The following is a 25,440-nucleotide window of genomic DNA, read 5'->3' as shown; positions in this document are numbered from 1 at the left end:
CATCAGCTGATATCTCAAAGTGCTGTACAGAAACCCAGCCTAAAACCCCAAACAGCAAGCAATGCAGGTGTAGAAGCACTGGGGCGAAGGTTCACCTTCCAACAGAAAACGACTCTAAGTACACAACCAAGACAAGGCAGGAGTGGCTTCAATTTTAGAATAAGGCTATAACGTAACAAAATGTGGAAAAAGTGAAGGGGTCTGAATGTAAATAGTACAGGTGGCCATTTGATTAATTGTTCAGTAGTCTTATGGCTTGGGGTAGAAGCCATTAAGGAGCCTTTTGGACCTAGACTTAGCGCTCTGTTACCGCTTGCCGTGTGGTAGCAGATAGAAGAGTCTATGGCTTGAGTGACTGGAGTCTTTGACAATTATTTGGGCCTTCTTTTGACACTGCCTGGTATAGACGTCCTGGATGGCAGGAAGCTTGGCCCCAGTGATGAATTGTGTCGTACGCAGTACCATCTGTAGGACCTTATGGATGCTGAGCAGTTGCCATACCAGGCAGTGATGCAACTGGTCAGGATGCTCTCGATGATGGAGCTGTATAACTTTTTGAGGATCTGGGGATCCATGCCAAACCTCCTGAGGGGGAAAAGGTGTTGTCGTGCCCTCTTCACGACTGTATTGGTGTGTTTGTTCCATGATAGTTTGTTGGTGATGTGGACACCAAGGAACTTGAAACTCTCGACCCGCTCCACTACAGCCCTGTCGATGTTAATGTGGGCCTGTTCGGCCCTCCTTTTCCTGTAGTCCACGATCATCTCCTTGATCTTTATCACATTGAGGGAGAGGTTGTTGTCCTGGCAACACACTGCCAGGTCTCTGACTTCCTCCCTATAGGCTGTCTCATTGTTGTCGGTGATCAGGCTTACCACTGTTGTGTCATCAGCAAACATAATGATGGTGTTGGAGTCGTGCGTGGCCACGCAGTCGTGGGGAGTACAGGAGGGGACAAAGCACACACCCCTGAGGGGCCCTGGTGTTGAGGATCAGCGTTGCAGATGTTGTTGCCCACCCTTACCTTCTGGGGGCGGCCCGTCAGGAAGTCCAGGAACCAGTTGCAGAGGGAGGTGTTTAGTCCCAGGGTACTTAGCTAGTCATGAACTTTGTGGGCACTATGGTGTTGAACGCTGAACTGTAGTCAATGAAAAACATTCTCACATAGGTGTTCCTTTTGTCCGGGTGGGAAAGGGCAGTGTGGAGTGTGATTGAGATTGCGTTATCTGTGGATTTGTTGGGGCGGAATGCGAATTGGAGTGGGTCTGGGGTTTCCGGTAAGATGGTGTTGATGTGAGCAATGACCAGCCTTTCAAATCACTTCAAGGTTACAGATGTGAGTGTTACGGGCGGTAGTCATTTAGGACAGAAACAACCATCTTTCTGGTAAGAAGAGGGGCGGGGGGGGTATGCCTTATGATTAACGAGACGTGGTGTGATCATAACAACATACAGGAATTCAAGTCCTTCTGTTCACCTAACTTAGAATTCCTCACAATCAAATGTCGACCGCATTATCTACCAAGGGAATTCTCTTCGATTATAATCACAGCTGTATATATTCCCCCCCATGCAGACACATCGATGACCCTGAACCAACTTTATTTGACTCTATGCAAACTGGAAACCACATATCCTGAGGCTGCATTCATTGTAGCTGGGGATTTTAACAAGGCTAATCTGAATACAAGACTCCCTAAATTGTATCAGCATATCGATTGCGCAACCAGGGCTGGTAAAACACTAGATCATTGTTATTCTAACTTCCGCGACGCATATAAGGCCCTCCCCCGCCCTCCTTTTGGAAAAGCTGACCACGACTCCATTTTGTTGCTCCCAGCCTACAGACAGAAACTAAAACAAGAGGCTCCCGCACTCAGGTCTGTTCAACGCTGGTCCGACCAATCTGATTCCATGCTTCAAGACTGCTTCGATCACGTGGATTGGGATATGTTCCGCATTGCATCCAACAACAACATTGACGAATACGCTGATTCGGTGAGAGAGTTCATTAGAAAGTGCATTGACGATGTCAGACCCATAGCAACGATAACATTCCCAAACCAGAAACCGTGTATTGATGGCAGCATTCGCGTGAAACTGAAAGCGCAAACCACTGCTTTTAACCAGGGCAAGGTGACCGGAAACATGACCGAATACAAACAGTGTAGCTATTCCCTCCGTAAGGCAATCAAACAAGCTAAGCTTCAGTATAGAGACAAAGTAGAGTCGCAATTCAACGGCTCAGACACAAGAGGTACAGTGCCTTGCGAAAGTATTCGGCCCCCTTGAACTTTGCGACCTTTTGCCACATTTCAGGCTTCAAACATAAAGATATAAAACTGTATTTTTTTGTGAAGAATCAACAACAAGTGGGACACAATCATGAAGTGGAACGACATTTATTGGATATTTCAAACTTTTTTAACAAATCAAAAACTGAAAAATTGGGCGTGCAAAATTATTCAGCCCCCTTAAGTTAATACTTTGTAGCGCCACCTTTTGCTGCGATTACAGCTGTAAGTCGCTTGGGGTATGTCTCTATCAGTTTTGTACATCGAGAGACTGAAATTTTTTCTCATTCCTCCTTGCAAAACAGCTCGAGCTCAGTGAGGTTGGATGGAGAGCATTTGTGAACAGCAGTTTTCAGTTCTTTCCACAGATTCTCGATTGGATTCAGGTCTGGACTTTGACATGGCCATTCTAACACCTGGATATGTTTATTTTTGAACCATTCCATTGTAGATTTTGCTTTATGTTTTGGATCATTGTCTTGTTGGAAGACAAATCTCCGTTCCAGTCTCAGGTCTTTTGACCCCATCAGGTTTTCTTCCAGAATGGTCCTGTATTTGGCTCCATCCATCTTCCCATCAATTTTCACCATCTTCCCTGTCCCTGCTGAAGAAAAGCAGGCCCAAACCATGATGCTGCCACCACCATGTTTGACAGTGGGGATGGTGTGTTCAGCTGTGTTGCTTTTACGCCAAACATAACGTTTTGCATTGTTGCCAAAAAGTTCAATTTTGGTTTCATCTGACCAGAGCACCTTCTTCCACATGTTTGGTGTGTCTCCCAGGTGGCTTGTGGCAAACTTTAAACAACACTTTTTATGGATATCTTTAAGAAATGTCTTTCTTCTTGCCACTCTTCCATAAAGGCCAGATTTGTGCAATATACGACTGATTGTTGTCCTATGGACAGAGTCTCCCACCTCAGCTGTAGATCTCTGCAGTTCATCCAGAGTGATCATAGGCCTCTTGGCTGCATCTCTGATCAGTCTTCTCCTTGTATGAGCTGAAAGTTTAGAGGGACGGCCAGGTCTTGGTAGATTTGCAGTGGTCTGATACTCCTTCCATTTCAATATTATCGCTTGCACAGTGCTCCTTGGGATGATTAAAGCTTGGGAAATCTTTTTGTATCCAAATCCGGCTTTAAACTTCTTCACAACAGTATCTCGGACCTGCCTGGTGTGTTCCTTGTTCTTCATGATGCTCTCTGTGCTTTTAACGGACTTCTGAGACTATCACAGTGCAGGTGCATTTATACGGAGACTTGATTACACACAGGTGGATTGTATTTATCATCATTAGTCATTTAGGTCAACATTGGATCATTCAGAGATCCTCACTGAACTTCTTTTTCAGTTTTTGATTTGTTAAAAAAGTTTGAAATATCCAATAAATGTCGTTCCACTTCATGATTGTGTCCCACTTGTTGTTGATTCTTCACAAAAAAATACAGTTTTATATCTTTACGTTTGAAGCCTGAAATGTGGCAAAAGGTCGCAAAGTTCAAGGGGGCCGAATACTTTCGCAAGGCACTGTACTGTACTCTATATCATCTACTGCATCTTTATGTAAAACATGTATCACTAGCCACTTTAAACTATGCCACTTTGTTTACATACCCTACATTACTCATCTCATATGTATATACTGTACTCTATACCATCAACTCCATCTTGCCTATGCCGTTCTGTAACATCACTCATTCATATATCTTTATGTACATATTCTTTATCCCTTTACACTTGTAAGGTAGTAGTTTTGGAATTGTTAGGTTAGATTACTCGTTGGTTATTACTGCATTGTCGGAACTAGAAGCACAAGCATTTCGCTATACTCACATTAACATCTGCTAACCATGTGTATGTGACAAATACATTTGATTTGAGGAAGGTTACCTGCGCATTCCTGGGCACAGGGACTATGGTGGTCTACTTGAAGCATGTAGGGATTACAGAGTCGGTCAGGGAGTGGTTGAAAATGTCAGTGAAGACACTTGCTCTCTGGTAATCAGTCTGGCCCCGTGGCCTTGTGAATGTTGACCTGTTTAAAGGTCTTAATCACATCTGCTATGGAGAGCATGATCACACAGTCGCCCGGAACAGCTGGTGCTCTCCTGCATGCTTCAGTGTTGCTCTTCTGGTAGGCTTGCGTCACTGGGCAGCTCGTGGATGGGTTTCCCTTTGCAGTCTGTAATAGTTTGCAAGGCCTGCGAGTTGCCCAGCGGTCTAAGACACTGCATCTCAGTGCTAGAGGCGTCACTACAGACACTCTGGTTTGAATCTAGGCTGTATCACAACCGGCTGTGAATGGGAGTACCATAGAGCGGCGCACAATTGGCCCAGCATCATCTGGGTTTGGCCGGTGTAGTTCGTCATTGTAAATAAGAATTTGTTCTTAACTGACTTTCCTAGTTAAATAAAGGTTAAATGTTTTTTTTTTAAATACCCCCCCAAAATTGTAGTAGTGTTCAATCTTAGTCCTGTATTGATGCGTTTCCCGTTTGATGGTTTGTCTGAGGGCATAGAGGGATTTCTTATAAGCTTCCATATTAGTGTCCCTCTCCTTGAAAGCGGCAGCTCTAGCCTTTAGCTCAGTGTGGATGTTGCCTGTAATCCATGGCTTCTGGTTGGGATATGTACGTACAGGTCACTGTGGGGACGAAGTCATTGATGCACTTATTGATGAAGCTGGTGACTGAAATGGTATACTCCTCAATGCCATTGAACGAATCACGGAACGTATTTCAGTCTGTGCTAGAAAAACAGTCCTGTAGCGTAGCAGACATCAGGATTTATTACTATTTTGCTCAACAGCTAAATGGGAAGCAGGCATGTGTAAAGACAGACTGACAGGGACTTAACAATACATTTTCATTTATCACATGTTCTTTCTTGTTGTTTGCAGGTGTGTTCTTTCTAGTCGTGGACAAACTCTTTATAGATGGACAGCTATTCCGAGACAGCGCCATAACACCGTGGCTGTACTAAATTCTACAGGGACTTCAGGTTACAAAAAAAAGAAAGTATGGGAACTGTAAAAATATCTGAACACTATGTAGTGGATATGAACACACATGTACTCAATTACATGCTTGCTTACACAGACGGACTTATACATACACACACACACTTGATCTCGCTTTCTTCTCTCCCTCTCTCTATTGTCGAGAACTGTTCTATAATTTAATTTGTTTGTCTATCTTTTCTGTCTTTTTTTACATGTTTATATGTAACAAGCAAGGGGGAGATGTCAGAATTGGGACATTGGGGAATAATAACATATTGTACGGGATACATTTGTACTGTAGTGAAGCCGTCTGTAGAGTAATGCAAGGTCTCTTTCATGATCATGTGAAATGTCAATTGCTATGGAAAGGCTGGGATGTGATTTTCAATGATGTTAAAGGTAATTGTGATGCAACGATGGTGATATATGAATTACAATTATCATCATGAATATTAAGGCTGTACGCACTACATGTTACACACAGACACTCAACCATGCAAATTGGTGGGGATATTATTTATTTGGACATCACACATTAGTCTTACTCTTATACAGACATTGTACACACCCTCACTAAATTACATCCAATATCATACACATCAACCTACTCAGATTTACCTCACACATAATATCTTGTCTCAATTTTCTAACATCTGTGGCATTGGCTCACAGGCAACGGAATAAAACAAATATTGCTAGAACCTACTGTTACGCGGAGCGGCACAGGGGAACCCAAGAGCAGACTCAGATGAGGAGACAGGGATGAATGAACCACATATTTATTGTTACACAGGGAGATATGGAGTGCAGATCTGGGGAAGCTTGGATGAGTTACAGAAAAACTAGATGTGGAGACTGAGGTTGGAGTTGGCTGAGTAGAACAGGGTAAACAGGTCCTGAGGGGAATCCAAGGTAGTGGTGGTGTGTAAAATCCAGAGCAAGGTTGTTGGGTGGTGAGATGTGGACCAGGAGACAGGAGCCAGAGACAGAGTGGTAACTGTAATGAGAGGAGAAACGGTGTCAGGCAGGGAAAGGCACAGCATCTTGAATAATCATAAATGGCTAGAATCATGAATTGACTGAGCAGAGATTACGATCTGGCAGAGTGGAAGTAGCAGGACTGAGTATTTGTAGAGGTCTTGATTATGGAACGAGTTGCAGCTGGTAGGGATTTCCTCTGACTCCAGCACCCCTGTCTCCAACCACAATCACAGAGAGGGAGAGAGTGTACAGGTGGAGTAACTGCAGGTCTAGAAGACACCGGATGATTACCAGAGGGTGTAGCAGGAGCAGATGTGACAGTACCCCCCCTCTACATACGTGTGCATTATGCGCATTACATGTGCATTACCCGGCTTGTCTGGGTGTGAGGTTTGAAAATCCTGTAAAATGGAGGGATCCTACTTCTTGAATTCTAAATATCAGACATTTGAAAGCTCTAATTTTGACCGTCATAATACCTCTGATGGCAGTAACTTTACAAGCACTAATTATGGTAAATTAAGACTGAGAATAGTATCTAGTTATGGTAAGGGGTGAAATAAGTATAGCCAGTAATAATTGTCATGGTTTAGTAGATCAAAAAAGAAGACCAGTCTTTACATGGCTAAAAGAAAAGGAATGTAACATATACTGTTTACAGGAAACTCACTCTACATCCTTAGATGAAGTTGCGTGGAAAAGGGAATGGAGTGGTGAAATTATTTTCTGTCATGGACAAAGGAACTCAAAAGGTGTGATGAAATTAATTTACAAAAATGTAGATCTGAATGTGCAAATAGTCAGGAATGATTTGCAAGGAAGGTGGATCCTTTTGAATATGAAAGTGGACGAAAAAGAGATTTGGCTCATTAATATATATGGTCCAAATCATGATGATCCATACTTCTTCGAAAATATTTATACACATTTATTGAACTTACAGGAAACAAATGGTCAAATCATTGTGGGTGGGAGACTATAACACAGTGTTAAGTACATCAATGGCCCGTAAAGGAAATCACTCTACAAACTATCGTTAAGGAAATTACAAATATTATGGACACATTAGAAATAGTGGATATTTGGAGACTAAAAAACACCGACCTAGTGAGATATACATGGAGGAGACTTAATCAAGATATTTGTCTTGACTACTTTTGTCACGTCCTGACCTTAGTTCCTTTTGTATGTTTCTATTTTAGGTTGGTCAGGGCGTGAGTTGAGGTGGGCATTCTGTTTTGTTCTTGTGTTTATATTTCTATGTGTTTGGCCTGGTATGGTTCCAATCGCCTCTTGCGAGCCTGCCGACATGCTGGCTACTCTCCTCCGGGAAATTCAGGATGGTAACAGAGGTCTTTCTATGAAAATTGATGAGAAATCGGCTGAACTCCATTCTTCCATTGACGACCTGAAATCCTCCATGAATGATCTCCTTTTGAGAACGACTGAGGCTGAGTTGCGCATTAGCACAGTTGAAGATACCATCGCTCGACATGACCAGGTTCTGATACAACTGCAGAAGGACAATGCCTACCTCAAAACAAGGTAGACCAGATGGAGAACCAGAGTAGACGTAGTAATATCCGTGTGGTGGGATTGAAAGAGGACAGCGAGGGCCGTGACACGGTCCGTTTCTTCACTCAATGGATCCCGGAGGTCCTAGGCATAATCAACTTCACCAAGCCGCTGGAAATCGAACGCACCCACAGAACATCAGCGCCGAAACCCCGGCCAGATGAACACCCACGGGCCGTCCTGATCAGGTTCCTCCGTTTCCAAGACAGAGAGAAGATACTGCAACTCGCAAGAGCCAAAGGGGACATCACCATGGATGGAAAGAGGGTCAGGCTTTTCCCAGATATGAGCGCTTATCTCGCCAGACGCTGCAAGCAGTTCAGACCTGCCGCCAAAGCACTGAAGGAGAAGAACATCACCGGCTACCTCATCCAACCTGCGCGGATGAAAGTTCAGTACAAAGGCCGAAGCCATCTCTTCAACACACCGGGAGAAGTGCACACTTTTCTCAAAGAACTGAGCAACGTCTGAGCCAGGACGGTCTCTCTGGGGGATGAAATGCAGTTCGTTTGTTTTCTCTTATCCGGATTGAACTGCTGGTATCTCCCGGTCACTATAATTGATTTGTACATTTTCAACTAACCGTATCTTTCCGGGGTGAGTTCTATTACATTTACAGGAGAGTATATTTTTCTTTAGTCCATATCTACTGGGCGAAGCAATAAGTGGGCTTAGGCCCACTGCTTTCCCCCTCATTTATGTTAATCTTTCGAAAAGAGACTCAAGCATCCCTTACCGTGGGCAGTAAATATTCGGCCATAAATATCTATTCACAACGTTTGTTTTCAACTTAGAGAGCTCGCAGGTTTTAGTTTACGCCAAGGTTTAGCTAGTAAGAGCAAGATGGAAAGCGAGCAGCAACGTATCTCTACAAGTGTATTCATGTTTGATTATTGGGATTGTTGTTTTAGTCTGAGTGGGTGGGATTTTTATTATTTTTTTCTTCCTTTTTTCTATGTTTATTGTTTCCTTCCTAAAGAGACACACAGGTCACTTTTGTGCTCAAACCAAAGTTGAAACATTTCCTAATTATCTGTATATGATAGATTTATATTCAGTTACATATTAGAAACCCAACCTATGCTTAATCCACTAAAATATGTCACATTCAACGTAAAAGGTCTTAACAGCCCGATTAAAAGGAAAAGAGTCTAAAGAGTCTTAAGAAATTAAAGGCTGACATTGTGTTTTTACAAGAAACACATCTTACAGCCAGTGAACACAAGAAATTGAAGAGGGAATGGGTAGGACAAGTTTTTGCATCCTCTTTTAACTCCAAAGCAAGAGGAACTGCAATGTTGATAAGTAGACACATCCCCTTCTGCGTCAACAACACCATCTCTGATCCCTCTGGCAGGTTTGTTTTGGTGCAGGGGCATATGTTTTCAGAGTCTTGGACCCTATTGAATATTTTTGCTCCTAACTTCAATGACCATATGTTTATTCAGAATGTCTTCCTTCAGGTTGCTCAAGCACCACCAGGATGGCTACTGGTTGGAGGAGATTTTAATTTGTGCTTAGATACAGTTCTTGAAAGGTCTTCTGATAAACCCTCACTTCTTACCAAAGCCGGCAAGCTCACCATGTCATTCATGAAAGATCTCAATTTACTAGACATCTGGAGACAGTTGCACCCACAGGATAGGGACTACTCTTTCTATTCACACCCACACAAGACACACACATGCATAGATAACTTTTTACTTTCGACACAACTGTTTCATAGAGTGTTAGATGTCGAGTATCTCCCCATATTGCTTAGTGACCATTCTCCTCTGGTATTATCAATCTCCATTCCTACCAAGGTAAATGGAGCATATAGATGGAGACTAAATTCTACACTCCTAAAGCAACCTGAATTTTGTGCATTCATCAAAGAGCAGATCAATATTTTTACTTTGACAAACAAACCCTCTGCTCCTGACAGCTTCATTCTTTGGGACACATCGAAGTTCTATCTGAGGGGACAGATTATTTCCTATACTAAAGGGCTGAAGAGAAAACACGGTGCGGAACTGAGTGCCCTTGAATCTGAAATCTCCGAGCTAGAGAAAACCTACCAAAGAGGCCCGACTAAAGATCTATACAGGCTTTTGGTAAAGAAAAAACTTAAATATAATATTCTGAACACATAACAAGCTGAGAGGGCCATCACTAAATCAAAACAGCGTTATTACGAGCTTGGAGAGAAAGCTCACAAAGTATTGGCATGGCAACTGAAAGCAGAGGAAAGTAAGAGGACCCTACTGAAATTAATAATACTTTAAAGAAATACTATGAAGACCTCTACACTTCCCAATCAAGCGATGATCTATCAGAGATCAACTCCTTTCTCTCCTCTCTCAACCTCCCATGCCTGTCAGGGGAAGACAGCGAGCGCCTGAGTGAACACTTCTCAGTTCCTGAATTGTTGGAGGCCATTAAATCCTTACATTCTAATAAATCTCCTGGGGAGGATGGCTTCCCTCCAGAGTTCTATAAAGAATTTAGGGAGCTGTTGGTCCCCTACCTTATGGAGGTACTTAAAAAAGCCAGAGAAGACAACTGCTTTCCAGTCCTTCTCTCAAGCAGTGATTACTGTAATCCACAAGAAAGGGAAAAACCCGCTAAAGTGCGCCTCCTATAGACCACTCTCTCTCCTTAACAAAGATTGTAAGCTGGTCACCAAGACGCTATCTAAGAGACTGGAGTCATGTCTTCCCCCAAAAAGGCCTTTGATAGGGTTGAATGGCCATACCTCTTTGGCGTCTTGGAAAAGTTCGGTTTAGGTACCGTGTTTGTAAATTTGATAAAATCACTCTACAAATCTCCTAAAGCTAGGATTGCTACCAATGGGATTACTTCCTCCTCTTTCCCTCTTTATAGGGGGAACAGACAAGGTTGCCCAATTAGCCCCACCTCTTTGCCCTCGCCATCGAACCGTTGGCTGAGGCTATTAGAACGTGCCCTGACATACATGGCTTCGAGGTGGGCCCCCACACCCATAAATGATCACTCTTTGCGGAAGACCTTATCTTATTTCTAACAAATCCAGAACACTCCCTCTCTCACTTGCAGATCCTACTACAGTGTTATAGTTCTTTCTCTGGATATAAGGTCAATTTTGATAAAAGCAAAATCTTACTGTTGTCTGTCTTTGACCATCATACCATCAAGCACAAGTTTCCTTTTAGATGGTCGCCTATGGGCTTCACATATTTGGGCATAATGGTGGATGGTAATCTGAACAACCTCTATAAACTCAATCTGGCCAGTTTGTTGCAAAAGGTAGAGCTTGACCTTTGTAAATGGATGGACTTACCTCTCACTCTACTGGGTAGAATCAATGTAATTAAAATGAATGTCCTGCCCAGATTTCTATATCCGTTTCAATCTTTCCCTATCCGCTGACCAAAATCTACATTGGAATGGTTCAAAAATAAACATATCCAGGTGTTAGAATGGCCAAGTCAAAGTCCAGACCTGAATCCAATCGAGAATCTGTGGAAAGAACTGAAAACTGCTGTTCACAAATGCTCTCCATCCAACCTCACTGAGCTCGAGCTGTTTTGCAAGGAGGAATGGGAAAAAATTTCAGTCTCTCGATGTGCAAAACTGATAGAGACATACCCCAAGCGACTTACAGCTGTAATCACAGCAAAAGGTGGCGGTACAAAGTATTAACTTAAGGGGGCTGAATAATTTTGCACGGCCAATTTTTCAGTTTTTGATTTGTTAAAAAAGTTTGAAATATCCAATAAATGTCGTTCCACTTCATGATTGTGTCCCATTTGTTGTTGATTCTTCACAAAAAAATACAGTTTTATATCTTTATGTTTGAAGCCTGAAATGTGGCAAAAGGTCGCAAAGTTCAAGGGGGCCGAATCCTTTCGCAAGGCACTGTATATGTAATCCTCACACGTTTCACACGTAATGTATAATATGTAGCCTACGGCAGGTGATCCAATGTCTCGTTATTATTTTTTTCTTATTGTATGTTTGTATATATAATTAGTATTATTTTTTATTTTTTTGCTACGCTTGTCAGTTACTGTCACTTTGTCCTATTGTTGTCTAATATCTTTTCACTTTTGTTTTGAATGTTCTTAATTGGAAAATGCAAAAATAAAATATATATATAAAAAAAAGTTTTAATATGAGACCGAATGCGATCGGATCATCATCTAATTGGCCAACTCTTTCCACGTGGATGGGGATATTGGAAATTTAATCAAAGTTTACTGGAGGACAACTTATTTTTAACTAAGACAAATAATTTATAACATAATTTTTCCAGTATAATATAGATTCAGCAAATCCCCTTGTTGTTTGGGATACCTTTAAGTGTACCTTCAGAGGTCATTCTATTAAATATTTGTCAATAATAAAATGACAGTTTCTGGCTAAAGAGACAAGACTAACAAGGGAAATACATGAACTACTAGTACAGGTAGATAGCAATAAAAACGATACTACAGAGATACAAAATAAGTTAGAGGAAAAACAAAAAGAACTAGAGGGACTTACTCCAGAACACTCTAATGTAAACTATTACAAAAATGTATAGAGGGACTTATTGAAGAACGCTCCAATGTAATCTCTTATAGAAATAACTAGAGGGATTTATTCAAGAACGATTAATCTAATCTATTACAAAAATAACTAGAGGGACTTATTCCAGAACGATCTAATGTAATCTATTTCAAAAATAACTAAAGGGACTTATTCAAGACTTATACAAAAATAAAGCAAACTAGATGGAATATGGAGAAAAATGCAAAAATTCTTCCTGAATCTCCAACACAGGAACGCTAACAAAAATAATTTGCAGAAACTTGTTACTGAAGGCAGAGTCATCTATGATTCTCCAAATGATTTACAAAATATATTTAAACAGATGTTCTCTTTTCCGTCTCATCCTCTCCCACTGAATGAAGATTACGGTAAGGAATTCTTTCCAAATAATAATGAAAATGGAAAATTAATAAATGTACAGAAGGGTCAGTGTAAACACCAAATTACAGAGGAAGATCTTTTTGAGGCTATTCAATCCTTTCAGTCTAGAGAAACCCCAGGGCTTGATGGCATACCGGTAGAGGTATATCAAGCCTTTTTTGATATACTAAAATCTCCATTGTTAGATTGTTTTAACTACTCCTATAGAAATGGCACTCTGTCAGGTACTCAACAGGAAGGTCTGATTTCACTATTATTTAAACAAGACCCAGATGGCAAATATAAAGATCCAGTCTATCTAAAACACCGGAGGCCCCTTACACTCATTGTTGTAATACAAAAATAGTAGCAAAATGCATAGCACTCAGAATTAGAGATTCCAGAACCTGCCGGGCCTTTCTCTCCCAGTGCTCCCTCGTCTTCGAGCTGCAGCCTTCTCCGTTCCCATCGGACCGCTCGAAGATATTGTACATTATTACGCTGATGTCCGGGAGGGCACTCCCCTGGGCCACGGCGGTGTGGGAGCAACAATCCACCGTCTGCCTCAATCTGGAGGTATTCATGGCGGAGATGAGAGGTTTTTTGAGGCTGCAGTGTCTGGGAGAGAGGCTGCCCGGAAGTTACTCCAGCTTTGGCAGGCTCCCTCATTGTGGAAGACTATGCGGTGGAGTTCCGCATGCTGGCAGCAGAGGGTACCTGGAATCCGGAAGCGCTGTTCGACACATTTCTGCACGGATTATCGGCGGGGGTAAAGAAAAGCTTGCAGCCCTTGAACTACCGATAGATCTCGACTTACTCATTGCCTTAACTATCCGGATCGATGGACGGTTACGGGAACCTAAGAGGGGGAAGAGGTCTGATTGCGGTCCCAATCGCTCACTCAAGGATCCCATCTTGCATCTGATAAACTCCGGAAGTCCCAGAGAGGATCCGAGCTTACCCAAGTTCCTCCATGAGCCTCCGAAGACAATTGCCTCTTCTCAAGCCGATGCAGGGCTAGGCTGTCTCCAGCTGAACGCGTACGCAGACTGAACACCCAGGGTTGTCTGTATTGCAGTACTACATGTGTCTACCTGTCCCTTCAAGAGACCCAGCTCAATTGTTGGAGTGAGTACTCTGGTGGGTCTTAAAGATAATTGTTGTTCTCCCCTTAATCGCCCCCCCCTCCATGCCAGCCTGCTGTGGGGCGACTAGTCCAAGTCTCTCCAGGTACTCATCGACTCGGGGGGCCAGGCATCCCCACTCAACGCCTCTCCATTCCCATGGGTGTTAGAGCGCTGGATGTGCGCTCTATAGGCCAGGTCACCCACCAGACCACCCCCGTAAACCTACGAGTGTCGGGGAACCACAGTGAGACGATCCAATTCCTGCTAGTTGAGTTTCCGCAGGTTCCAGGATTCTCTTGGCTCCAGTGACACAATCTCTCCATTGACTGGGCTACTGGTGCCATCGTGGGCTGTAGCCAATCCTGCCACACTCATTGCCTTATGTCAGCTCTGCCTACCCCAGGACATCTTCCTGGGGCTTGGAAATTGCCCGGACCTTTCCACCTGCTCTGCATGCAAAGTACCAGGACCTCCGGGAGGAGTTCAGTAAGACCCGGGCCACTTCGCTTCCGCTGCACCGACCAGTATCCAAGGAGGTCAAGCCTGAGGTGCTGGCATGCCACGGCTACTATCTCCGAAGCCGAGACCCCTTCAGGTGTCACCCATCTTCCCCATTATCCCACGTGTATTTATATCTGTGTTTTGTCTGTTCGTCAGGTTTATTCAAGCCTACCAGCATTATCCATGGTTTTTGACATTTGCGTGTCCTGACCCTGTACCCACCCGCCTGACCACTGCCTGTCTCTGACTCTGGGACTGCCTGCCATCTTGTACCTTTGCTCCACCTCTGGATTATCGACCTCTGCCTGACCTGATCCTTCCTGCCGTCCTGTACCTTGGCATCTGCTCTGGATTATCGACCCCTGCTTGCCTGGATCTGTGGTTTGCCTGCCCCTGTGGTTACAATAAACATGAGTACTTCACACAGTCTGCACTTGGGTCTTACCTTGATTCCTGATACTCCTGAGAGTTTTGAATTGTCAAGAGGAGTTAGATATAGTGACAGCTGACACCCTTGTTTATTTGTTATGGCCATCAACATGCTAGCTAACTCTTGAAGCTAGGGGGCACTATTTTTATGTTTGGAAAAATAACGTTCCCAAAGTAAAGGGGGTCGAATGAGACAGGAAATAGTCACCACTGCCACGAGTTGACCATGCTTTCACCATGCGCGTTCACAGGGGAAGGACCTGCGTTCCACCGGTCATCTGAAGTCATTCTAATTCTCCAGTTGGAACGTTATTCAAGATATATGTAAACAACATTTTAAAGATTGATTCAGTACATCGTTTGACATGTTTCTACTGACTGTTACGGAACTTTTGGACATTTCGTCACGTTATAGTGGACGCGCTTTGACTTTGGAATTGTTTACCAAACACGCTAACCAAAGTAGCTAATTGGACATAACGGACATTTTCAAACAAATCAAGCATTTATTGTGGACCTGGGATTCCTAGGACTGCATTCTGATGAAGTTCGTCAAAGGTAAGGAAACATTTACGTATTTTCTGGTTTCTGTTGACTACAACATGGCGGCTAATTTGGCTACTGTTCTGAGCTCCGTCTCAGATTATTGCATGGGTTGCTTTTTCCGTAAACTTTTTTTGAAATCTGACACAGCGGTTGCATTAAGGAGAGGTATATCTATAATTCCATGTGTATAACTTGTATTATCATCTACATTTATGATGGGTATTTCTGTTGAAACGATGTGGCTATGCAAAATCACTTGATGTTTTTGAAACTAGTGAATCTAATACGCCAATGTAAACTCAGATTTTTTAAATATAAATTTGAACTTTATCAAACAAAACATGCATGTATTGTGTAACATGAAGTCTTATGAGTGTCATCTGATGAAGATAATTCAAGGTTAGTGATTGATTTTCTCTATTTCTGCTTTTTGTGAATGCTATATTTCGCTGGAAAATGGCTGTGCTTATTGTGGTTTGGTGGAGACCTAACATAATCGTTTGTAGTGCTTTCGCTGAAAAGCATATTTGAAATCGGACACTTTGGTGGGATTAACAACAAGATTAACTTTAAAATGTTATAAAACACATGTATGTTTTAGGAATTGTAATTGAGATTTCTGTGGTTTGAATTTGGTGCCCTCTATTTTCACTGGTAGTTGTCATATCGATCCCGTTAGCGGGATTGCAGCCATAACAATTTAAACTATAGTTTTGGCAAGTTGGTTAGGACATCTACTTTGTGCATGACACAAGTAATTTTTCCAACCATTTACAGACTATTTCACATAATTCACTATCACAATTCCAGTGGGTCAAGTTGACTGTGCCTTTATACAGCTTGGGAAATTCCAGAAAATGATGTCATGGCTTTAGAAGTTTCTGATAGGCTATTTGACATTTGAGTCAATTGGATGTGTACCTGTGGATGTATTTCAAGGCCTACCTTCAAACTCAGTCCCTCTTTGCTTGACATTGGATACAAAAGAAATCAGCCAAGACCTCAGAAAAATGTTTGTAGACAACACGTCTGGTAAATCCTTGGCAGCAATTTCCAAACGCCTAAAGGTACCACGTTCAACTGTATGAACAATAGTATGCAAGTATAAACACCATGGGACGACACAGCCATCATACCGCTCAGTAAGGAGACGCATTCTGTCTCCTAGAGATGAACGTACTTTGGTGTGAAAAGTGCAAATTAATCCCAGAACAACAGCAAATGACCCTGTGAAGATGCTGGAGGAAACAGGTACAAAAGTATCTATATCCACAGTAAAATGAGTCCTACTGTATATCGACATAACCTGAAAGGCCGCTCAGCAAGGAAGAAGCCACTGCTCCAAAACCGCCATAACAAAGCCAGACTATAGTTTGCAACTGCACATGGGGACAAAGATTGTACTTTTTGGAGAAATGTCCTCTGGTCTGATGAAACAAAAATATAACTGTTTGGCCATAATGACCATCATTATGTTTGGAGGAAAAAGGGGGAGGCTTGCAAGCTGAAGAACACCATCCCAACTGTGAAGCACAGGGGTGGTAGTATCATGTTGTGGGGGTGTTGTGCTGCAGGAGGGACTGGTGCACTTCACAAAATAGATGACATCATGAGGTGAAGAGGCCAACATCCCGGAGTCGCCTTTTCACTGTTGACATTGAGACTGATGTTTTGCGGGTACTATTTAATAAAAGTTGCCAGTTGAGGACTTGTGAGGCATCTGTTTCTCAAACTAGACACTAATGTATTTGTGCTCTTGCTTAGTTGTGCATTGGGGCCTCCCACTCCTCATTCTATTCTGGTTAGAGCTAGCTTGCGCTGTTCTGTGAAGGGAGTAGTACACAGTGTTGTACGAGATCTTCAGTTTCTTGGCAATTTCTCACATGTTCATTTCTCCAGAACAAGAATAGACTGACGAGTTTCAGAAGAAAGGTCTTTGTTTCTGGCCAGTTTGAACTTGTAAGTGAACCCACAAATGCTGATGCTCCAGATACTCAACTAGTCTAAAGAAGGGCAGTTTTATTGCTTCTTTAATCAGGACAACAGTTTTCAGCAGTGCTAACATAATTGCAAAAGTGTTTTCTAACAATCAATTAGCCTGTGGGCACTCTATTTTGGGTAGGCCAGGGTGGGCATTCTAGTTTCTTTATTTCTATGTTTTTTGTTTCTATGTTTTGACTGAGTATGGTTCTCAATCAGGGACAGCTGTCTATCATTGTCTCTAATTGGGAATCATACTTAGGCATCCTTTTTTCCTTTGTATTTTGTGGGTACTTGACTATGTTAGTGGCACTATAGACCTAGTAAGCGTCACGGTCGGGGTCTTTGTTTCTTGTTTTGTTGGCGACATTTACATAAATAAAGGAAAATGTACGCTCACGACGCTGCACCTTGGTCCGGTCATTTCCACGACGACATCCGTGACAGGGGGTTCTTGGGGGTGGGGAATGGAATTAATTGTATTATTTTTTCTTGGGGGGAGACTGTGGGAGGTGTCTCGGATAGTTGAGGGGCAGCTATTGGGGAGCTGTGGGGAGGATCTTGGAGAGTTCAGGTCCCCGTTTTTGACCTTGTAGGAGATCTGTCGACATGCCCTTGAGTAGGGCATTGACCCTGGATACTTCTGTGTGTCGCTCTGAATGTGAGTCTGCTGGATGACTGGTGTGATGTAGTTTTTGAGTGGCTTCACTGAAAGTATATTGTATGTTTTGGATTAAATTAAAAACATTTTAAGTGCACTATCCTTCTGACCATATGTAACCAGGACCCATCTCCATTTTCACTACAGTTGTCGCAAGTATGGTTGTTTGATCTCTGAAGTGAAGGAATACCACAACAAGTCAACTACTTGATTGATGAAGGCATGTCATTCAGCAAAGGCAGCTGTGCTGTCATCCACTACATACACCATTTATTTACCATCTATGGAGTTGGGGAAACAACTGTGGACCTGAATTGTGACAACTGCAGTGGCCAAAACAAGAACAAGTTTGTGCTCTGGTGTTGTGCCTGGAGGATCATGCACAGGCTTCACCACAGTCGGGACCTTCACTTCTTGATCACAGGCCACACCAAGTTTACCCCTGACTGGTGCTTCGGGCTGATCAGAAACTCTTCAGAAAGACCAGAGTGAACAGAGATTGCTGGTGTGGTGAAGGACAGCACTGTGACAGGGGTCAGAATTCCACAGCTGGTTGGACTGGAGGATGATACGGTGGTGATGGAAAGCTATGGCTGGCAATAACACCTGTACTTCAGGCCTCTGCCACAGATCAAGCAGTACCAGCACTTCAGGTGAACATTGCATTGTATAGGCTTATTCTTATTATCTGAACTTGGAAGGTGAATTGATGTTATGCAAGGTTGTACTGTCTCTTAAATGTTTTGTCTAATTTCCTGTTTTACAGCTTTGATGCTCTGGAACCTGGTGTTGTTGTCACCACGGAGGGTTCGGACAAGTTTCAGCTGCTGCACGAAGCTGAAGTCCTTCCTCCCAAAGATGGTCTGCATGTAGAAGTTTTGCAACAAAGAGGCCATAGACTTCACATGAAGTAGAAGTAACAGAAACTGTCTCTCTGAATATAGATTCCCTATCTGCACTGCCTCTATGTACATTCACATGACTCTATCCTCGCACACACATACACCACACACGTTGCTGCTACTTCTGTAAAGACCCATACACTTAGATTGGCATGGACGTGGGGGTGGTTATAACCTATCTTTTACATGACTCATCAAGTTAGAAAGGTGTGTCTGGGGGTGATTACGGCCATCTGTTTATTTCATGAACATGTGTACGTGTCTAGACAATAGTGATTATAAAATATTTTTAAGACTGTAAAAATCAGACCTGATGCATCTCTGCTTGGCATTCAGCATTAAGGAGATAGATTGGGGGTAATGTTCTGTGATAGACTAGTGTCCTGTCCACGGGATGTATTTGTACATCAAGCTGCCTCGCCCTACAGAAACAGGAGATAGGATCCTGCCCTATGAGCCACTCTGGCTCGGACAAGCCAAGGCTTGTGCAAGGCTACCTACTTACTTATCTGCAAATTTGCAAGTAATCATTTCACTGTACCATTTACACCTTCGGATGGGACCCCTGCGACTCATTATGAGTCTCTAGCACCACTAAGACACCACAGACATAGGCTACCTGTTGACAAACCATAATAGCCTACCCAGCATGGAGAGCATCTGATGGGCAAGTTTATTAATGTTTGAAGTGTAATTTGTTCAAATAACTGCTACAATAAATAAAAACATTAAAAAAAACATTTAATTGTCAGCCTTTTCCCTGTACGAATAGCCTGTTTGCCCATACTGTTGATTGATTCAATAATTTGAATAATACAATGAAAGCAAGTAACACACATGAATTAGATGCAGAAATCCTGTGCATGTAACAAATAAACTTTCATTTGATATATATAGTGTGTGTTTACCAGAGACAGTAATGTGAAAACATGACCTGCACCAAAGTCAGATTAGGATATAGAACATCATAAAGTGTATTTTACCTGGAGTTTTTCATATTTGTGGCTACTACTTTTACCACTTTTAGATGCTCTGATGAAGGTCAATGGACCGAAAGCTCAGCTACAATCACTATGTTTAGAACATGGCACATTGCCTCACATGTAAATCCTCAAAGAGATGGATGGGGCTTAAGAGGGTGTGAACAATGCTGAATAGTTGTGAACAAAGAAGAGCTCTTTAGTACAGTAGGTGTACCAAAACATTCAAGGGGCATTTTCTCAAAAGTGAGGTTACAAGTTTATCAAATTTCAAAGCAGCATTACTTTCTCATTTTCCCTCAACTGCACTGCATTGTATATATTATTGAAGCTCTGAGTCAGTACTTTTATCCAATGTAGAAAACACAATTTCAAATTTTGCAACAAGACCAAAAAGAAGTGGTCGGTCACATGTTGCTTATTATTTTTATTCTCTTTTTGGAACTGAATTGATGTATTGTGTATTGGCTTTGGGACATTTAAAGGGCTTTTATGTTTTGGACCACACACACACACACTAATGTACCCAACTCACTCTGTGAAGAAACACAGATATTTGCAAATCATCTAATGATAACTGGGTTCTTTGTCTGTTGCCTCTATGAAGTTGCCACTGAGTTGCTCTAATCATTTTTATTGTATGAGAAATATTGGTTGGTTACCCCAGTGCTGTGACTTGTGTTTACATGGTGTGTCATATCCATTCTTTCCACTGGTTATCTGGCAAACAGGTTACACTCGAGGGAGTCTCTTCTGCTGATGTGTGTCTGGAAGCTCTCTCCTACTCTCCTACTCTGTTCACTGCCACCCACCTGGCGCCCCAAACAAAAATCTTCATCTTTACCCCTCTCTAAAAACACCACTACAGAACTGGCACCCGAACAGGGACCTATGGAGAAAAGCACCCATGAATACACCACACACGCAAAGTTGTTGAGTCATGTATTTAATTTGGAACCCCATAATGTGTCAATGTGGACACTGGAATTTGTGACCGGAATTCTTTCATTGTGGACGGACTCGATTGTGTAATGGAGTTGGAGAGCACTGTGCCTCATCCCCAGGCTTCTGGCTCGCCTATAACCTCTCCACCATTACCCTCCCCTCAACCTCTTCCTTTTACCCTGCCCAGACAGACTGGGACAGTTGTCTGAGCTCACTGGACAAATGGAACAACAATCGAGACACACCATTAACAGTTTGAAAATGCAGGAGAATGCCGTTCGCAAACGAAGTGAAAGTGTGGAGGCCCATCAGAAAGATGTGCATCTGAGGTTGGCTCACCTACCCCTTCAAATGGAGGAAAACCAACACCAAACTGTACATGCAAGATTCTCTGAAACAGGATGTTCAATGGAAAATGCAAAGTTTCAAAACACTCAGAAACTAACCATCATCTAGGCATGACCTGTCTTGAGTCTTGAGTTTAGCAGATTAGCTTTTGTCTCTGTGTGTCATCGCTCTCTGCTAGGTGTGGGTCTATGCAGTGCTTTTGAATTGCCTGAATTGCTTTTGAATTGCCTGAATTGCCTACATGCTAGGTGGGGGCTGTGCTGGGATATGTGGACCTCACCTTCTTCCCCCTGGACACCATTAAGACCAGAATGCAGTGACAGCAGGGCTTCGCAAAGGTTGGGAGTTTCCGGGGCATCTATGCAGGGGTCTCATCAGCTGCCATCGGCTCTTTCCCCAATGATGAGTCACTCATTATGAGTCTCTGGCACCAATAAGACACCACAGACATAAGCTACCTGTTGACAAACTAGAATAGCCTACCCAGCATGGAGAGCGTCTGATGGGAAAGTTTATTAATGTTTCAAGTGTAATTTGTTCAAATTCTGTCAAATTCTCTGACATGCACAGTCAACTTGTGGGACCGTATATAACAAGTGTGTGCCTTTCCAAATCATGTCCAATCAATTGAATTTACCACAGGTGGACTCCAATCAATTGAATTTACCACAGGTGGACTCCAATCAATTGAATTTACCACAGGTGGACTCCAATCAATTGAATTTACCACAGGTGGACTCCAATCAAGTTGTAAAAACATCTCAAGGATCATAAATGGAAACTGGATAAACCTGAGCTCAATTTCGAGTCTCATATCAAAGGGCCTGAATACTTGTGTAAATAAATTATTTAAAAAAATCTTTAATACATTTGCAAACATTTTTAAAAACCTGTTTACATTTTGCCATTATGGGGTATTGTGTGTATTTTTATAAGGCTGTAACATAACAAAATGTGGAAAAAGGGAAGGGGTCTGTCATGGATTCCCCTGTACTGCTGCTCATTCCGTGCATTTACAGTGTAAGGAGGATCAGAGCTATATTCAATAAAATTCACGAGTAGATGTCAAACCTATGTTTAACCCTTTATCATAGTTGGTATCTCTTGATGGATTTGTCCAACATTGTGTGACATAAAACATTACTTTTCTGTCCTTGCATTTATGGCAGTGTAAGTTTTCGTTATATCATACATTAAGCATTATTCATTTCAATTAGACATTGAACTTGAACCCTGTAAGAATCCTGGATCTAGCCATTTTTGGGTTCTTACTACTACACAAACAGTAATAATGATACTTGGAACAGAGAAGTTTTACATGACTCGTTCAAACTAAAGTTAAAACATAGAACATTCATGTGCAGGCACAGTACTCAATTAGTATCAATGTTCTAGGTTCCACAGTAACAACATGAAGTAATGCCTTGGATAAATGTTATATAATGGCATCATATTATATCATGCATAATAGTTGTTGGACAGTCCTTATGTTATGGGGTAAACAGTTAATGGGCACACAAATCCCAAATGATGTGATTGCAAAATCGAATGCTTCTAACCGAAAGAGTCACCTTACTTTGATACTTAAAACCTAAATCGATACTGTCATTAACGTGGTTCTTCAATAATTATGCATAATACTTGTTGGATGAGCATTTGATTTGGTGTCCAGCTGATAAATTATGCCATGATATTTTCACACATCATCACCGGATCCAGGAAGGAATTTACCGAATGACAGTCAAGTGACGAACAGCTGTTGTGATAGCGCATGCCATGCAACAACAGCCCAAATTCTGGGAAAAAGGTATTCGAGAGGAATGTCAAGAATATTTTGGTGTCTCGTTCATTACGCTCCTGAAGAGAGTTGTGCCTGGATCCACTTTGGATTTAATATCCCTGGTGAATTGATGTTGATCATCTGTTGTTGTCTGCTTGATTTACACCAGGGCCTCGTTAGATTTAACAGAGAACTCACTAAGGTACTGAGTTCATGTTTTCATATGTTTTTGTGCCTCGGATTGGACACAGAGTCGACTGTGCACAGTTGTGTTGGATGAACCATTGTGCAACACCCAATGCTATTCCTATTAATTATTCTGTATATAATTACAAATGACATAGCCTAGTGGGCTTATTCACAACATGATCTGGTAATGAAATAACATGACAAATACATGTCACGTATACTCCCTCTCCGGCACTCGAGGTCAACAGGCTGCTCATTATTACGCACACCTGTCACTATCGTTACGTGCACCAGCGCCTCACCAGACTCCATCACCTGCTTGATTACCTTTCATATATATATATATATATATATATATATATATATATATATATATATATGTCACTCCCTGTGGTTCTTTCTCTAGGCGTTATTGTTTCTGTTCATGGCTGTAAACTACCCGTGTTTCTTGTGTTGTTCTATGTTAATTTATTTATTAACTACGCTCCCTGAACTTGCTTCCCGACTCCCAGCAGACACGTTACAGAATAACTCCTGACCAAAGGGAAGCATCAGGGAGTGTTTTTTTGTTGTTTTGTTAGTGTAGGTGATGTCGGGTCCGGGTGTCGCAACTGGTGTTCCTGCGCCTCAGCAGAAGCGATTGGCCTGGCTGCCAGGACCGTCCCTCTGGTCAGAGTCCTGCGCCTGGAGCCCCACATCGGTCCCGGCGCTCGAGGTCACCAGGCTGCTCATTATTACGCACACCTGTCACCATCCTTACTCACACCATCGCCTCATCAGACTCACCTGGAAGGGGAGTGGGAGTAGACTTGACAGTCCTAAAAGTGCATTGAAATTACTTAGGAACTGTGCACACTTTGAAGACAACAGTTAGACCGTCAAGAATTTGAGAAATAATAGAAAAGTAATAACATGAGTAATAAATACACAATGAGTAACAATAACTCGGCGAAATACACTGGGTACTAGTATTGCGTCGATGTGCAGGGGTACGAGTTGATTGAGGTAGATACAGCATGTGCATACTAACTAGGGATAAAGTGACTAGGCAACAGGATAGCTAAAACAGTAGCAGCCACATATGAGATGAGTCAAAAAGTTAGTGAAAAAAAGGTCTATCTGGTTAACTATTTAAATAACTATTCATCAGCAGTCTCATTGCTTGGGGGTAAAAGGTATTTTTGGGAGCAGCCCGACAGGAAGTCCAAGATCCAGTTGCAGTGGAAGGTGTTCAGTCCCAGGGTCCTGAACTTAGTGATGATGTTGGAGGGCACTATGGTATTGAATACTGAGCTGTAGTCAATGAAAAGCATAGATGTTCCTGTTGTCCAGAAGGGAAGTGTGGAGTGCAATAGAGATTGCGTCATCTGTGGATCTGTTGTGGCGGTATGTGAATGGGTGAGTCCAGTGTGTCTAGGCTGATGTGAGCCATGACCAGCCTATCAAAGCATTTCATGGCTACAAATGTGAGTGCTATGGGCGATAGTCATTTAGATGGGTTACCTTCACGTTATTGGGCACAGGGACTATGGTGGTCTGCTTGAAACATGTAGGTATTACAGACTGGGTCAGGGAGTGGTTTTCAAGATGCATTCATTTTAGTCATTTAACAGATGCACTTATCCAGCTTGACCAAGCAGGCTCTCGAGTGGCGCAGCAGTCTAAGGCTATGTATTTCAGTGCTAGAGGTGTCACTACAGACCCTGGTTCAATTCCAGGCTTTAATTGGGAGTCCAATAGGGTGGTGCATAATTGTCCCAGCGTTGTCTGGGGTAGGCCGTCATTGTAAAATACTAATTTGTTTGTAACTGGCTTGCCTAGTTAAATAAAGTACAATTGACTTACAATAGTGAGTAAAACATTTTCATATTTGTTCGTACTGGTCCCCCATGAGAGTCAAACCCACATCCCTGGAGTTGTAAGTGCCATGCTCTATTAACTGAGTCACACAGGACTTGCCAGCTGCTCAGTGCATTGTAACGGTTTTGACTTGAGGTTATTATTTATAGGGGTGCCAGGTAGGTTGTGCCTACCAGAGAAAATATTGATTTCTCCTTTTTGTTTGAGGGAATGAGTCCTGTCTGGTCCATCAAGTCTACACCAATACAAAGGACTCATTTAAAAGTCAGTATGGAAATACACTTTTCATAAACCTTTAAAACATTGGCAATAACTTCAAAACAACTGTTATTTTGTGTAGGTTGTATTACCAACATAAATAAACATAAGCTTTGGTTCCTCAAGAAAATGTCTGTACCTCGGGCCTAAAAGAGTCCAGCCCGGTAAAG

The 25,440-nt window shown here is 42.3% G+C and overlaps 1 pseudogene; it reads left to right on the top strand.

Moving 5' to 3' along the window:
* The first annotated feature begins 13,268 nt into the window (after positions 1–13,268).
* LOC110528963 overlaps positions 13,269–25,440 on the top strand; it is a 31,113-nt pseudogene continuing 18,941 nt past the window's right edge.

The sequence above is a fragment of the Oncorhynchus mykiss genome, chromosome 7 (genome assembly GCF_013265735.2).
Source record: "Oncorhynchus mykiss isolate Arlee chromosome 7, USDA_OmykA_1.1, whole genome shotgun sequence".
NCBI lineage: Eukaryota > Metazoa > Chordata > Actinopteri > Salmoniformes > Salmonidae > Oncorhynchus > Oncorhynchus mykiss.
This window is presented reverse-complemented; position numbering and strand designations above follow the sequence as displayed.